The sequence below is a fragment of the Myotis yumanensis genome, unplaced genomic scaffold (genome assembly GCF_028538775.1).
Source record: "Myotis yumanensis isolate MYYU_CA2020_CCGP unplaced genomic scaffold, mMyoYum1.0.hap1 SCAF_1, whole genome shotgun sequence".
NCBI classification, from domain to species: domain Eukaryota; kingdom Metazoa; phylum Chordata; class Mammalia; order Chiroptera; family Vespertilionidae; genus Myotis; species Myotis yumanensis.
The window spans coordinates 193,066,587-193,072,586 of NW_027223752.1; positions in this window are offsets into that span (position 1 = coordinate 193,066,587).

Here is a 6,000-nt window from a genome sequence, read left to right on the forward strand (position 1 = left end):
TCACCATCCCTGTTCACAAGTTCTTCAGTGGGTTGGGCTTCTCCACCCCTTAGGTCTTTGCATATGTAACTTCCTCTGCTCTTCCTTTATTTTGCAACCCTACCTCCTTCTCTGGGTACCTCTCATATCCTTATATCTCAGCTAAAAAGTCACTTTCTGAAAAAAAGTACTTTATGGCTCTCAGACTAAGTCAGGTCTCCTTTTATTAAAGTACTAGAGGCCTGATGCACAAAATTCATCCAAGAGTAGGCCTTCCTTCCCCCTGCTGCCAGCACTGGCTTCACTCTAGCACCTGGAACCCGGGCTTCCCTCCGGTCGTCGGCTTTGTCCAGAAGGTCATCTGGAAGGATGTTCAGTCTAATTAGCATATTATGCTTTTATTATTATAGATTAAAGTGAACTGTGATCATATATTTATCATCCAAAAGGGGGCATTTATGAGCGTGACAGAAAAAGAGAGAGAGAGAGAGAGAGAGAGAGAGAGAGAGAGAGAGAGAGATATCAGTTGTCTCCCATATGTGCCCTGACCTGGAGTTGAACCTGAAACCTTTTGGTGTAGGGGGCAATGCCACCTGGCCAGCACAGAACATATACACCTTCTATCTATAATACACTGCTATAGCACCATTTACTTTGCTTTTATACATCAATTTACAATTGTATTTAATTAACTGTGTAAATATTTGTTAATGTCTTATTTTTCTGCTCAACTATAAACTCAGTGTGTCTTACTGACCACTGTTTCCCAACTCCTAGCATAGTGCATAGCACATTGCCCAAAAATATTGTTAAATAAAGGAGGGAGGAGTAGTTTTTATTGTATAAAAAAAAGATAGAAGCAGAGATTAATTAAAAATTTTATAAACATATATGCATCGCCCATGGACACAGACAATGGACAGGTAAAGGCCTGGGGTGGGAGATGTGTGGAGGGGGACATGGGGAAAAATGGGGGATATCTGTAATACTCTCAACAATAAAAAAAATAGAGACAGACTCATAGATAGAGAGCAGGCTGACAGCTCTGGTGTTAAGGGGGGAGGGATTGAGCAAAAAAGAAAAAAGAGAGAGAGAACTCATGGACATGGACAATAGTGTGGTGATTGTGAGGGGGTGGGTAGAGGTGGAAGAAGGCATAGAGGAAATAAATGGTGATGGAAAACATTAAATTTAAAAAAGCAGGTTCCACACTATGCCAATTTAAGGCTGGTCATGCATTGTAGAAGCCTGACAATCATTAATTAATCTAGCTTCCATCCTCCTGGCCTTGGGCCTTCTTTTAAGAGGTAGTATATTCACCATTGCCTGATTCCAGAGTAAGTCTTGAACTCTTGCCATTGTGATCTTACCCTTGACAGCTTTCCTATCCTTTTGATTTGCAAAGATACATCAGTGAGCATTTTTCTAAGGCAGTAACTTAAAGTGGCCACTGGTACTTGTGTAATTATAGGGAACTGAGCAAATGCCAGTGGAGTCTGGGGCCATACACAACTCAATGAGTGGCTCAGACAACAGGCTTACGTATATGGTAACATGGAAATTACAGTTGTTGAAATGAAACCAATATTTATATCATCTCAAGGTTTCTATTTATATAGTAGAGGTAATATTTAAATGATCAAGTTTATTTTAGAATGTTCATAAAAGTATTAATATTTAGAACTGTAGATAAAAAGCACAACAGAGAATCTTACAATATTTGTAGACTATTCACATTTATTGACTTGTTCTTATGCATTGCCAGGTAAGACATCTAAGTAGGTCTTATTTCAGTGATGGTAGTTTCCATGTTTGGGTTCTTTGTAGATGACTGTGGATGCCATGTCTGACTCACTCGTTCAGGAGGATTAGATGTGCAGACTCTCCCTGGGTCACATTCCATGGTTATAGCAAGGTACACACTCCACTGAACAGGAAATTGGATCAGAAAATGAAAGCCAGTTAGAAAATGGGACATAAGCATGTATGTCTTTAGCAACACAATCCTTTTTTTTTTTTTTTTTGCCTTTGGACCTCATTGACCCAACCCCATTCCATTACCTTCTTTGGAGTGAATTCAAATTTATAATTTTATTATGTATCAGTGCAAGATTTAATTTTGTTAACTAGTTTTATTTCAGAACCACCTTTCACCACCTTAGTATGCTTAAGTGTTCCCTTTAAAACCCTTTGAAAAGTCTTAGTGATTCTAGAGATATTTATATATGCATTCCATGCATACCATTGATTCATTCATTCAGCAAGATCTTTGCTAAGAATTCCCTCCTCAGTATAATGAGTCAGTAAAATTTCAACAGGAGAAATAGTCACTTCAGCCTCTTTGATTTTCACCCTTAATATAAAGGCCAGAATTGAAGTCCATTTTCTATCATTCTCTATCTATAGTTTCTTCATTATCACAACAATGCCAAATTTTCTAGGGGATAAAAGTTTTCTGATGTCACTTTCTTTGAGAAGTTTCAGGGTTCAAAATAATTTTCTGGTTTTCCATGACTTTTCATATTTCTAAGCTGTCACCTCTACCTTATGTGAGAATATAAAACAGTATTCTTAGAATTCTCTGTAGCCAGTAAAATCTTAACCAGTCACATTTCCTTATTATTTTTCTTCTTATTTGTGATCTGAATATGAAATATTTCACAAGGTCATGAACTGACAAGTAACTGTTTATAGTGACTGTTAAGATTTTTCATTTGAAACTGATGCACATCTTATAATAATGTATTTCTTCTTCTTTAAGTTCAAAATGATCTTGATGATAATAAATAACTTAGTTGGAAAACAGATTTTTTTTTTATTGAATACAGTTGAAGAAGTCTTTTTGCTGAATTCATACTGTCTCTTTATGATCATAAAACATCCAGTCAATTCGTTAGCAAAAGAATTGATTTGGTTGATTCACTGATAGCCTTATTATAGGTACAAGTAGTATCTCTAGCCACTCTCAATGACGAAAGTCATCTTTAATTTTGTCATTTTTTTCTACCTGTTTTCAGCTAGCTAAAAATGTCTCCATTTGAAGAACATAAGTATATCTGCTTAGATTTTGCAAACATAGTTACAATGGATTAGAGGTGGGTTGACTGCCCTAACTGGTTTTGCTCAGTGGATAGAGCGTTGGCCTGCGAACTGAAGGGTCCTGGTCAAGGGCACATGCCTGGGTTGCAGGTGTGCAGGAGGCAGCCAATCAACGATTCTCTCTTATCATTGATGTTTTTCTCCCTCTCCCTTCCTCTCTGAAGTCAATAAAAATATATATATTTTAAAAAGAGGTGGGTTGAAAAGGAAAACTAAAGCTGTGTTTTCCTTTTGCTAATTCCTGAGGCACATTTAATTTTTAAATTCACTAGATGAGGCTTTTTAGTCCCTTTATTTTGTTGTATTTTATAGAAAACTGCCAATAGTCAAATTTAGGTCCAGGATTCAGATTCAGTTCTTCATTTCCTCTGAAGAATGTATAACCAAAAAACCAAAAACCTTTTTTTCAATTAGGTAGAATCAGTCATCTAAAAATTTTAATGGACTCATCTATATCTGCCTGTAACTTTTTTCATTCAAATATAAGATTCTAATAAACTCATCACCTTTCCCTTCATTTTAGAAATAATCAAATGAAATATATATATATGTATATATATGTATATATACATATTATGTTTTTTTCCTCCAAATAATTATTTCTCCAAAATATTTGGGGGAAAAAATAATTTCTTTCATTCAACTTTAACCCAAATAAAAACCAGTGGCAGAAAATCCAGAAGTTATCTTTGTAATAAATTTACTAGTTTAGGAATAGTTAGTTTTCCTGGATTAGTAATGACTAGTTATCTTAGGGAAATATGATGGCTAAAGATACACCACATTTAGCAATTTTCACCCAGTTCACTATATTACCAACATGGAAGCATTTAAATAGGAACAATCCTCAGTGGCTGCCTTTGTTCTCAGAGGTTTGAGACTTTCTTTCCATGGTCACAGCGGTCCTGTTCGGCTAAGATATCCCAGTAGGTTTTAATCAGTGTAGAGCTTGATATTAAACTGTGAAGAGTTTATCTGCTGAGCAAAATGCTACCCATCTACTAGCACAGGTCAGGCAGGTGTAAAGTTATTCTAGATTTCTTTGTTAAACTTATGATGCTTAATCTTAAAAATTACTTTTGCAAAGAGTTGGGAGGCTTTGTGAATGTGTGTGCAAAGGTAGTGCGTTGAAAGGCATAGTGGTTGAAAGTATGACCTTTTGAGTTTCAGAGAGTGGGGCTGACTCTTTCTTGGTGTCATCACCTCCTGGCTGTGTCCTGGAGCTTGTGACAGGCTTGTTGGGCTTCCACATTCTCATTTGCTGTGACACAAAGAAGTCTGTGGAAGACATACTTGGTTCTCTACACAAAATCCATTTCCTTCTTCTTCCTTGCTAGCACAGCGACTAATTTGTTCATGTTTGAAGCATCCTTGATTTCAGAGAAGTCTGGATCCCTTAGGAGGCAAATATTGATTCATTTAAGCCAGTCAAGGAAATTATATTCACTGTGAGAGAGACTGATATAGAACTGGGCATGTCATGAAGTTATAGCCAATAAGACATGAATTGAACCTATGGAGCAGTTTATTGGAACTTGCCCTTCTTCTCAAAATGGGTCATGTTCTCTATTCTGTCCTTTGGATGTTGTGTGAAGTTATGATGCTCTGAGAAGCTACTACCACCTTGTAACCATAAACCTTAAATAGGGCCATGAGAGCAGAAGGTATGATGGTACCTGGATCCTTGGTATCATCACTGAGCTGCTGAATTACCCATCCTTAGAGCCACCCATTTCTGCATTTCTTGTTATTTGAAATATTTCTTTTATTATTTACACCATTTTGAATCAGGTCTAACTTTAGCTCTTGCAGATAAAAGCATTTGAATGGATCCAAATATTTCCCTCCAAACAGTTATTTTGAGAAGTGGCTGAATTGACACAGAATGTATGTTTGGTACAGTGCCCTACACAACTCTCAAACATATTTGTTATTATTATTCTTGTTTTGTTGTTGTTGTTGTGTGTGTGTTTGTAAGTTTATTTGAGCCAAACTGTCTACAATTGCCGGGAAACAAAATCTCAATGCATTAAGGTAATGCTCCCTGTGGCTATTGTGTTGATGTTAAAACTGCTACTTCTACAAGAGTCCTCATGTCAGATTTCAGCATTCGTTTTAGGCAAAATTATGGGACCAGAATAGGAAAATATGGGGAAAATGTATTTCCTATAGTCTATTCTCCCCTCTCCGCGTGTCCTATACTTGCCTCTGTCCCCTCTGGGTCCACACGACCATCAAAAAAAGGGATGCGTGGTTGTAATATGAGGATAGGATATTTAATAAGGGAATTTTAATCCAATAGAAAGAGACCCCATGTTAGAATTCCAAATGCTATATGAAGTTGGTAGATCAGAGTTTGGGGCACATGAGACTTCTCTGTATTTCCAAAATTGTTATCACATAAGCTTCCACCTACATTTAAAGCCAAACCTTCCACTGTATAATTGGTCACTAAATTCCACATAGTTTTTCTGTTTAGTCACTGCCTTGAAGGAGAAGAAGTCCCCTGTCTGATGTAATTGTTGACATTGAATAATTATCAGGTAGTACTCTGAGCATTCAGTGAGAGTACTGTTCACTTTCAAACCAGTAAAGGAAGCTATTTTTTCTTTGCATTTCTTTAGGACTTGTGGGAGTTTTAAAACTGGGGAGATGTGGATCTCTCTTGCAATTTCAGTAGACTTGGTCTTAACAATGATTTACTGTACTAGAGTTAAGAAGAGTTGATAATTTTTCAGAGCATGAAAAGAGGAGTGTATGCTGTACATTGACACCCCAAAGAAGCAATCACAAGAGTATTCAAGATAATTTCTCCCATTAGAGCTTTCATTTGATATAAGATATTGCCACACACTTCAAAATGTAAGCAAATTACCAGGAGGGGGGGCAAGCTAACTATGGAAGAAAAAATGGACGAACACT